Source organism: Suricata suricatta, chromosome 15, assembly GCF_006229205.1.
Source record: "Suricata suricatta isolate VVHF042 chromosome 15, meerkat_22Aug2017_6uvM2_HiC, whole genome shotgun sequence".
Classification (NCBI taxonomy): Eukaryota; Metazoa; Chordata; class Mammalia; order Carnivora; family Herpestidae; genus Suricata; species Suricata suricatta.
In genome coordinates this window covers 1,521,656-1,533,529 of record NC_043714.1, presented here as the reverse complement: position 1 = coordinate 1,533,529, position 11,874 = coordinate 1,521,656, and the positions used below count along the sequence as shown (strand labels likewise).

The window sequence follows — 11,874 nt, the reverse complement described above, 5'->3', positions numbered from 1 at the left end:
TCCTTTACAAAAGGAAAGATAAAAAGGCAAACTTGTATTTAATAAGGTACCATGTTTTACTCTTTTGCATAACAAATAAAAATATGAAAATTAAAAATTAGAAAAATTATCTGGGCTTTTGGACCCATCAACCGTAGACCCCACCAAACAAGAGAATGGGATCCAAACCACAACCTAATCCAGCTAACTCATCCACGGAGGGACTCAGGAAACAAAACACCTCAGCAAGCCATATAAAAAAGTCCATATTGTTCTTATTGGCCTTTTTATACCTAGTAATCACAAGACTATGTTTGGTCAATATAGGAAACACTCAGAAGACTATAAAGAAGGTAAGAGATGATGTTTCTGGTGTTCTGTTTAGTTTTTTCTTATTACAAACAACTTTTTTCTAAATATATGTAAGGGGAACTCAGGAAACTGACTTTTCTACCACAAAAACACCATGGTCAATTCATTAGCCACATTAAATAATTTGTTCCCCAATGGGCTCCTCACGCCGAAGCCCACAGAGAAAGGGTGGGAAAGGCTGCCTGGCGGATCGATGGGTCTCACAAATTCAGAAAGTGCCTATTTGGGGACTGTGTAGAGACTCTCAAGTAATTCCAACCAAACCCCAGCCTCTCTGAGTAAGAGTTTATGGTATGGCTGTGGCTCTAGGCTGAATCCTTGATGAAGGAGGAAAAATTAATAGGAGAGAATTTCGGGCCCACTGGCTTACCTCCAAGGGAAACATAATATTGGTGGATAAGCAATCTGCTTTTGCATTGCCTTCATGGAAAATCCCACCCTCCTCTTTTAGCCACGATAAAAGATGGCAAAAAAGTCACCAACCAGAGTTTTGGCTTTCTATCTTTCTAATACAGCACATGTATAAAGTAATTTAAACAAAAAATATTTTCTTGGTACATAATACTAAAGGAAACTTTAGTACATGTTAAGATATTAGCTCAAACCTGTAAGCTTTTGTTGATTCCTCAATAAATAAATAACTTATTTTGTTTTATATTTTTGCATACTCCAGAAATACAGAAGAATTTTTAGTCTCCGAAACCAAATTTTTATACATACTGTGCCTACTGCCTCTAGTGCCCATTCTGCTTGTGTCTATCTGCCTAATTCCTACAGATTCTTAGAATCTCAGTCAACTGCTACCTTCCTTAAGAAGCCTCCCCGACTCTCCCAGACCTACATAGAGTTTCTTATCTCTCTTCCACTGCACACCATACATAATTTATGTTCCAATTGTTTGCCTATGTCCCTAGCTCCTCACTAGACTATGAATTTTAAATTTCAGTGTAGAGTCAGGGACCAAATCACACTTTTACTCCCTAGTGCCTTGCATAATTTCAGGACCTAAAAGATAAACAGAACATTTTTATTGAATGAATGACCCCAAGTAGACAGGATATACGTGGTTGTGGGAATAACTTCACTTCTTACTGTAAACATTTAAAGGTATTATAAAGCACCTCAAAGCTGAAACAATGTTTCACATTGTGTATCTATGCATACTCAGATAACCCTTCCTGTGCAGCAGTTAGGCGAAATGTCACTACATTTATACATTTTTCAAATCCTTATGCTCGGGCCACTGTTTCCACATCTCCCCAGAGAAAAGTTAAAGGCATGATTAAAACAACAATAACAATGATTCTAACAAAAACCATATTTCCAACTTTGTGAGACTTCTTTGTCTCTGTGTTTCTGTCCCTCTCTCTCTCTCAGCATCTCTTTCTCTTCCTTTTTTCCTCTCCCCTGTATGTTGAGGAGGAAGACATAGATGGGATTTTCCTATGTGTGGTATATGCTTTTGATGTTTCTTATAGGTTGCCTTTCTGATTTCTTGTGGTCTTGGAAACCACGCTTCAGAGTGACTCACGCACCACTCAGTGCTCTGGGTTGTTGAAGACTGTTTCATACCCTTAACAGTTCTACAAATAAGGCAGTTGCCTATTATCTGTGTCTAATTGTGATCAGTCACTATGTCAAGGAAGAAAACTTGTGATCCATCCTCAGATGGATCTTTACTTATGGATTGATTTATGTCTCTGTCTACATTTATGGTGTGTATGTGTGTCTCTGTGTGTGTGTGAGTGTGTGTGTGTCTGCACACACACACACTCACACACACACACACAGAAGCAACATGATTTGTGTATAGTCCTTTAGGCTGGCTGCCTTGATGCAATGTTCAGTCTTTGAAAATCCCTATTTGGAACATTAGAAACATCTGGAGAAACCACATTTCCATGTTGAAATAAAGATAAGTTGTCATTTCTGCTACTCATTTTGAATTTATCCCACAGCCCGATGAGAGAATTTTGCCCAGAGCAAGTTATAGAGTATTGTAACTAAAAAAGGTTTTTAGAAAAGACTAGAAAAAGGAAAAAGAAAAAAAAAGGTCAGGAAACAGATTTTATAGCATTCTACCAGGAGTTTCCTTAAGTATCCTTCCAAATATGCTTGTCCCACCCCAGTGAGGGCTCCTGGGAGATCTTGAGCTGTGGACAGTAGGGGCCAATACAGCCATGGGACCCTATCCAGGCCCATTTATCAGCCTCTATAGTTTTTCACCTACTCAATCTAAATCATAATTTAGACTTGTACTTAATGACGCATGTATTTGGTCTGTATGCAGTATAAATGTAAGGTCACAAGCTGATACTCAGAATCATTGTTTGTTTTTTCAATTTCATATTTGATTGCTTGTCTTCTTGGGCAATTGTGATTAAAGATCACAATTTTTAATGTGTCTCCTTTATCTAGGGACAGCAATGCAGTTTTGTAGAAGTCCACATAACTGGAGCAAATGCCTGGAATGCAGCTCCCCTACCCTGCAGATGACTACTGTGGTGATTCAGTGACCTACAGCCTCTGCCCAGGACAGCCTGGCGTTCAGCTGAGAGTGTCCAGCTAATGAACTACATGAGGAATTTACACATAAATCAACAGAACTGCCTTCATCTTTCTTTCCTTCTGTTGAGCTACCACAGTGATCTCCCACTAAGAGGAGTCTTTTCATTTGCTCATGGTTCTAACGTACTTGTGGGAAAAAATATCAGACATTTTTGGCTTTTGGATTTCATGCTCAAGTTTGAATAAGTGGTTTCATTCCAAAAATACCATAAGAAAGTCTGAGGAGTAGCAAAGCCAGAGGGAAAAAATAGCTGACATTGAGATTCAGTCTTGAACATCCACAAATATTTCTAGAATCCTTTTTTTTTTTTTTTCGGTCAAGGAGACCTTTCTTCAAAGAAAAGCTTAGTCATTGAAAAGCCAGATATATAAAAGAAATGAGTAAGAAAGACTCTTCTTGAAACAGGCCTGAATTCTGCCTCTTTGCTTCTTCTCAAACTTCCTCCAAGACACTCATTGAGCAAGTTTGAAAATCAGTGCTTGGCTCCTGTTTCCAAACTGTGCTCCAGAAAACAGGAACCTTTTCAGATGTTTCCCAGAGATTTTTTTCTGGTCAGAATTCTGTCACATGGGGTGTACTGTATCCCCTCTAGCAGTTTCAAAGTTTACTTTAACATAGGAAGACTTTAGGGAGTTTTTACACTAAAGATTTTAACACCACATGGAATCTTCAGATTATGGACATTGTTATAGATTCTAGGCTGCCAACCCCTGGCATTTCCCTTCATTCCCTTGAAACACACTCACTGGGGGAAGACCCTTGGGGAGAATATCCACCTGACCTATTTGACTACTATCTACAGGATGACAGTGCCAAGGAGGGCCTGGGATGGTGGAGAGGTGCAAATGTAAGAGGACCTATGGGAGGGAAGTGGAGGATGTAAAGAACAGAGGGATTAGCATGTGTTAGGTCAAACTTTCCATAAATGAAGTCAAGTGGAGTAAATGTTGTATCATCTCTCTGTCTCTGTGTAGACCAATAATTCAATGGAGAACCCTCTCCTGACATTCTTCCATTTTCTCCAGGGACCCTCATCAACCTCTTTGAAAACCTTAAAGCATAGCAGCAAAGCAAATCAACCAATGAGGGATGTCTCTGCCTCTCTGAAAAAAATTCTTGGGGCACCTGGGTGGTTCAGTCTGTTAAGCGTCCAGCTTTGGCTCAGGTCATAATCTCACAGTTCATGGGTTCGAGCCCCGTGTCAGGCTCTGTGTTGACAGCTCAGAGCCCGGAGCCTGCTCCAGATTCTGTGTCTCCGTCTCTCTCTGACCCTCCCCTGCTAGTGCTGTCTCTCTCTGTCTCTCAAAAATAAACAAAAAACATTAATTTTTTAATGAAAAAATTCTCAAATGAATTTAAACATTCATCTATTAGTCTAATTCTAGTTCTATAATGGCTTCGATTTCCTGACAAATATATACACTTAAGTGATTTCTGAGAAATGACACGAAGACAATGAGTGAAAAAATTTTTAAAAAACTCTAGAGACATTTGTCATATGGCTCACACAGATCGTGCTAAATCCATGAATATAAATTTTACAGAATGATACTCGTTATCCTGTATGTCAAAATAGATTAACAACTGTTTTTTTTTTTTTTTTTACTTGTGAGTTTTCATTTCCTTTTTCTTTTCTTTTTCTTAGGCAACGGATGAAATGCTTTGGGTAAACAGGTAAACCAAAACATCATTCTGAGCCACGACCTCAGCCATCAACTGTCCCGTATTTTCTAACATCCTGAAATTTTCCATTCGACTTGGGTGGCTGATCTCACATTTTCCCCTGGACCTCTGTACCCTGTGGAGTCTGGGACACCACCAAAGGCAGGGGGTGAGCCCATACCTGCCTGTGGTGTCCTGGCTCCTGCCCCGTGGGGCACAGAGTCATGGTCAGGACGCTCCTGAAGGCCACAGTCCCCTCCCACACAAGCTGGAAGAGGAGAAAATTATCTCTAGGAAACATTTTTTTAAAAAAGGAATTATGCACCAAAGCTTTGCCTCAGATGCAAATGGAGAAGGTTTAATTAACCTTTACATTTTCCCATTAGATTGGTGAATATTTGGATTTGCTTAAGAAATATTTTCTTACCCTCTTAAAACATATCTGAGCCAAAGATAAACATGTTAAAATTCTAACTGTAAAAGAAAAAAAAAACCCAAAAACTCTTCATGGGAGGTGTTACCACCATAGTTTGAAACTTCAGCATAATGAAGTTTTTGGCACCTGTTGACTGCTCATCCCATCTGGGAGATATGTCTCTAAATCTAAATTTTGCTTTGAGAAAAGTGTTCAGAAACGAATTATACACACACAATCACTGCCAGTTATTGCTTTGAAAGAAATAAAATTTGTTTTCTGAAGATTCCTATTGCTATCAGTATTTTTTTACAGGACTGCTATTCTTGCATGGTAATGTAGTTCTTTTTGGGGTGGGGGGATTGTTAGTTATGAACAGGCTGACTATCCTGCCAGGGACATATATAAACAGAAAGGAGGTTTGGGGTCGGCAGTCTCTGTATGTAACCCTTCACCTTGAACAGTGCCTGTGTTGTTAACATGCTAATGTGAAAACCCTGCTGATGTGCCTGAGGCAGCCAGTGCCTGAGGAGCATTTCTATGTTAGGAGGATCAAAACTGACTTCAGGAGAGATTTACGATCATTATCGCCATATCCCTCCCTCTTATCTGCATTCTAGTTCTGAAAAAAATGTTCAGTAATTTCCTGAAATTTTTGACTAGCATTATTTCCAGCAGGCATTAGAAGTTTGGAGATTGTCTTCCAATCCATTTATCGTCTTTGACGTGAGCTCTCTGTAAAGTGCTGATAGTAAGTGACGGCACAGACACGGAGCCATGCCCAAGTGCTCCAACAGCCTGTTGTCACATGTCATGTTTCCACAGTCACATGTGACACGGATTAAATCATAACCCCCCCCAAATCTCAAGATGATATAACAACTGAATTTCTGTCTCTGAAAATCATTAGAAAGGAAGTTGTGCTATACTTTCATGTTCTATAAAAACAGACCGCCATGTCCATTCCGACATTTTCACCCTACATTTAACATATATTATTTACCTAACTGGAAAAATCCCAACTTGTGTCTACTTTTATTCTTTATAATGTGCATTTTTTCAACACAAATAGTTAGTTATATTATATATATATTAGGTTAATAGTTAGTAATGATCTTTCTTTGTTCAGAGATACCAAAAGATAGGGGTTTTTTTCCACTTCATTTTGAATTATACATTTTAATGAACAAGTAAGTTAAAATCTCTCCATGGACAAACAAAAAAGAAAAAGAAAAGAGAAAAGGGTGATGAAAGGTCAACACATTTGCAAATATTCAATGACTCTTCACACCAAACCTCTTTGCAAAAGAATTCCTCCAATAATAACACCCAAGTCTCCAGAGAGTTCCCTGGCCTTGGATTCTGCAATCTAGTTTGAATATGTACTATGCGTTAGGCCAGCCTCCTTGTCTTCTCTACAATGACGACTGGAAACCGTCAGAAGAGCAAGCTTCCTTTCCCGTGCTGCTTTAATGTGGGCCGTGCACAAATCAAGGGGTAGTGGCACCTTTGGCACCTCCAAGATTGCTGAGGGCTTTGCCACTACATGTTACTGGAAGATCTTTAAGCTCTTGGCCTGCATGGGCACTTCCCGAAACCACGGGACTCTGGTACCACCCCCTGGGGAGCCACCAGGTTGGTGATCCCCCCAGCTGAGCAAGGGGAGCAGCTGTGCAGAAGAGACTCAGCAAACTCAAGAACAAGGAAAAGGCATCACTGGCTCTAAGGAGCAAAGCCGCACTAGCACATCCAGTCAAGGCGGTGTCCCCCGCTCACTGTCCCAGCAGCATGGTGGACAGGGCCACCACAGCAAAACAGGCAACAGCTGCGGAAGTCAGGAGCTGGCAGCTTAAGAACTCAGGCTTTCGATGCTCTCAGACCCTTGAGGGAAGTTAATGGGCCCCAAAAGAGGGCCAGTCCCCACTTACCAGCCATTCTAAAGTCGTATATCTGCAACAGTGATCTACAGGAGTCATCCACACACCTGCAGAGGAAATCTCTGTATGAGTTCTGTGTCTTCCAGGGACCAGGTTTGGGATCTGGGCCCAGATGGGGAAGAGGCACAGAGCCCAGGGACTAGTGAGGTCCCCCTCTAAGCGTTGACTGGGGACCTGAAGAGCGTGGTGGTGCCCGCTCCTGTCTCCCTACCTAGAAACCTCCACCAGGACCATAGTCATTAGTGGAACCAGGACAGGGACCATGATGGGGACAGGGACCATGATCTGGACAAGAACCATGATCGAGAATACGAGGGTCCTTTCCCCAAGTCGACTTGTTCCCTGAACACAGAGCCTCTCGGAAGGGGAATACTATCTGTGTGTGCAGAGGGGACATGACACCCTCCTCTCCTGTGAGGCCTTCTCTGCCTTTGGAAACACCATTGACCATGGATTCACCCAGAAACTGTACCTTCCTCATCTATGAAAAGACGGAGCCAGCAGATCAGGCAGTTGCTGAGTTCAGTGGGGCCAGGGGGAGTTGGTACAGCTCAAAGTCAGCCTTGGGGGCAAATGCCCTGTGCTGGAGGCGGCCGCTGGCAAGCCTGTCTGGTTCCCCCTCTTCCCGTCTCCTGACTCTGGTAACCACAAGTCTGATTTCTTTGTCTAGGAGTTCGGGGTTTTGTTTCGTTTTTGTTTTAGATTCTATCTACACATAAGATCCTACAGTATCTGTCTTTCTCTGACTTATTTCATTTAGCGTAGTGCCTTCAAGGTCCATCCATGTTGCCACAGATGGAAAGATTTCCACATTTTTGATGGCTGAATAATATTCTAATGTGCACATATAGACGCTACAACTTCTTTATCCATGTATAAATGGATGGACACTGGTTCCTTGCTTTGGCTGTTACAAATGCTACAGTGAACATAAAGGTGAAGATATTTTTGGAGTTATTTGCTTGTTTCCTTTGGATATATTTCCAAAAGTGAAAAAGAAACCCATGGACAGAAGCGCCTGGGTGGCTCAATGGGTTGAGTGTCCGGCTTCAGCTCAGGTCGTGATCTTGTGGTTTGTGGGTTCAGGCCCCGCGTCGGGCTCTGTGCTGACAGCTCAGAGCCTGGAGCTGCTTCCGATTCTGTGTCTCCCTCTCTCTCTGCCCCTCCCCTGCTCTCTCTCTCTAAAATAAATAAAACATTATTTAAAAATAAAAAGAAAAGAAACCTGTGGACAGAACAAACCTTGCTACGGATTCTACTCACACCACTTACATCAGATTACCCTAGGAACTAACTGAGGATCTTTGTAAAGTTCCAGAAGTAAACAACCTTGAAAATGATTAGGAATATAGTGTTCAAACTAGGGTTTTTGTGCCCAGAAAAGATGATAGAACTTATTTTAATTTTTGGCGAGTTCTTTCCACACTGTTTTCCATCGTTGTACCAATGTACATTCCCACCATTGGAACGGCCGCCCTCACAAAGACAAGAGATAATGCATGCAGGCCTGGGTGCCCTTAACTCCCCATGCCTGCCGCCTGGGGCATGACTGACCAGCATGTGCCACTGTGACCAGTGAGTGGAACCAATTCAATTATCACCGTGTGACCAGTGGTCATCATCCCCCCGCCGCACAGCCCCAGAGGGCCCCGAAGGAGGCCCTAAAGGAGGCCCCGCTTACAATGACCATGTTGTTTGCCAGGCACGTCTTTCACTCCCAAGAGTAGGACTACCCGTGGACAGAATGAGCCTTGCTACGCATTCTGACAGCATTTTACATTAAATTACCCCAATGAGCTACCAGAAGGCCTTTTTAAAGTCTCCAGAAACAAACAGCCTTGAAAAAGATTCAGAATGTAGTGTTCAGACTAGGGTTTTTGTCCCCAAAAAGATGATGGGACCTGGCCACAGCACCCTATCAGACAGTGGTGGGTGAGCTTTGTGCTGGGCCCCAAGCCCGGAAACAGCAAAGGCCTAACTGTATACATGATATGCTAATCTGTTTGCATAAAGTAAGTTGCTTATTCTCCAGCCTGACATTTTGCATTACCAAATATAGCCATAGGCTTAATTTAGAAGTGATACAGTAACCTGCCTCCAAGGGGAAAAGGTCTCTGACCAATGTCCTGCTCCCTCCCTGCAGCCTCCTGCACTGAGGGTTACACCCCTGAGCTCCGGCGGAGGCTTTCCTGGGTCTGAGCTCAGAAGGCGAACGCCTGTGCTCTCCTGCTCACCCACACACTGACTCACAGCATCTGAACTTGAGAGCTGAGCTGGGAAGCAGCCACATCAACGACTCCGCACCAACGGGACCCTCAGCACAGGTGGTGCCAGTTCATTCGGCCACAAATTACAAGTATGGTCATCAAATCTTCCTTACCCACCCCAGACCCACACATTCCGGATTTATATGACCGAAAGCAATTTCTGTAAACCCTCAGAACTCTTCAGATGCACTCGGCGCGGGCGGTGCATGTGGTCTCGTTGCCCAGCACTCGTTTCGGTGACAGTCGTGCTTGGTGCCCTCGCATGACGGGCTCACTTAAGAACGAGGGCGCGGAGACAAACAGCAGCAGTCAGAACGAGGCGGACGCCCGTCGCCCCTTGAGGGAGGGAGCGAGCGGACAGCTGCCCGCAGGACAGGTGTGTGGGGCCTGCTGGCCGCGTGGTGGGGGGCGTCGGCCCGTGCGGCTGCACACCGGAGGAAGTCGGACCGCGTGCTGCACTCGTCTATCGGTTCAGCAAACATGGACGCAACCGTGAGTGTGAGCGGCTGCATCAAAATAAGGAAGAAACAGATGTGCTCATTTCCACGCATGGCTCGAAACACATTAATAAAATGGCTTGCTTTGTTCTCATGGAAATCCTCGGAGGGGGGGCTGTTATTACCACGTGCTCACCTAGGACCTCTCTCCTTAGGGAGGCGACCACCACCGTGAACTCACAGCTCTCCTCTGCGCCTCGGTCACCTCCATGTCTGAGCTCAGGCGGCCCCGCCTGGAAATCCCTCCGGAGTCCCCTCCGCCTCCGCCGGGTCGGCTCCAGCTCAGCCTTCCTGTTGCTAGGGGTTATCCTCCTGGAGAAGCGTGGACTTGACCGAAGGCCCAGTTCAAGGCTCCAATGAAGTTTAACTACCGTGATTATGAATTATCAGTCTCATAGTCCAGTGTTTCACGAAACGGGCTTGTTGATCCCTCGCAGATGGGAGTTCTGAAACACTCTAATGTACTTCACTCTTAATTAGAATCTAAAAATATATTTTGTGGGTTGTAAAACATCTCTGTCAAAGTGAATTTTGACTTGATATACTCCTAGGATAAAAATACAGTTTCTTAAGTAAATTAGTCTCAAATTAGTTTTTAAATAATTAGGCCCTGGCCCCTGGGGAATGTGCAAATCATGGGTTGCTCACATTTTTCCTTTAAAAAAAAGAACTTGGATATTACCCAAGTTTTGAAAAATATTGGAACACTAAGTAGGACTTTAACTATGTAAAATATATTCACAGGAAAATCTGAAAAGAAACATAATAAATAGCTAACACTAGATATTTCCAAAGGGAGCTGGAAACAATTTATTTTCATGCTCTAAAATGTGTATGATTTACTTTTATCCTACAGAAAGATAAGTAAACTTTAAAAATATATCAACAATATGTGGATACCATTAGAAATGGTAAAAGAAGTTTTTATTAATGTGAAAAAAGTTAAGAAATCAATATTTTTAGAGGTTTGTAAAGTTCTATGACTTATATTTCCGTGTAAGTGGGTATAAACCTGAAATTACTCATATTGGAGAATTTTACTTAAAATAACAAAACCACGGCCTCCGGCACATTATAGCATGTAGTACATCATGGCTCAAGGGTGGCACTTCTTATGTGTGGACTACACTGCATAATGACGTTGGGGGTCAACAGGTAGGTAGGGATATACAGGAAGTAAAATGGGCCCTGCACTGAGAATTGTTGACACTACATGTTAGGTAAACCAGGTTCATTATACTATTCTCTTTACTTTTTGTGTCTGTTTAAAAGTTTCCATAATAGGGGCGCCTGGGTGGCTCAGTCTGTGAAGCATCCGGCTTCGGCTCAGGTTATGATCTCATAGTTCGTGGGTTCGAGCCCTGCATCGGGCTCTGTGCTGACAGCTCAGAGCCTGGAGCCTGCTTTGGATTCTGTGTCTCCCTCTCTCTCTGACCCTTCCCTGCTCATGCTGTCTCTCTCTGTCTCTCAAAAAAAAAACATAAAAAAAATTTTTTAAATTTCCATAATAAATATTTTAAAAATAACACAAAACCAAACAAAACTAACCAATTAGTGAGATACTATTATCCGTCCATCAGAATGGGTATAAAAAAAGCCTGATAATATCAACTGTGTTTGAGAGCTCTCCAAAGTGAAATCTGTTTCGGAGACAAAAACTTTTTATAGTGAACCTGACATTTTCCCAGCATGGATTGATTAGAAACTTTGTGGGTTTATTTTCTCTTCCAAAGCCTGAATCTTGGTGTGCCTTTGCAAGCGTTCATGTTTGAATCGTGTGTGCATTTTTTTTGGAGATTATATTCGTGCGTGTGTGTGTGTGTGTGTGTAAAACTGGCTACACAAAATGAGTATCTTTCTACCCTTTCTAGACGTGATTAACTCAGCTTAGGTCGAAAACTACATAGAGCTAGGCCCAAACTTGCCGATAAGCATGCACCAGTGACAGAGCACAGACCGCTGGCCTTGCTATCACATTGCATATATCATAGATCTCTGTATTAACGTGTCCTCTAGGATTTTCAAACATTGAAAGAGTTCAGTATGACTCAGCTCTGAGCAATGAAAGTTTTCGTATTTTTTATCCCATTTACTTAACAAGTAATAGAGGCACTAGCAGTTTACTGTATTCCCATTCTATTTCAGAATGTTGTCTAAAAATTAAAAGAGGCAGAAG

At 42.6% G+C, this 11,874-nt stretch overlaps 1 pseudogene; it reads left to right on the top strand.

Moving 5' to 3' along the window:
• LOC115279437 overlaps positions 1-10,030 on the top strand; it is a 17,635-nt pseudogene extending 7,605 nt beyond the window's left edge.
• The last annotated feature ends 1,844 nt before the right edge of the window (positions 10,031-11,874 follow it).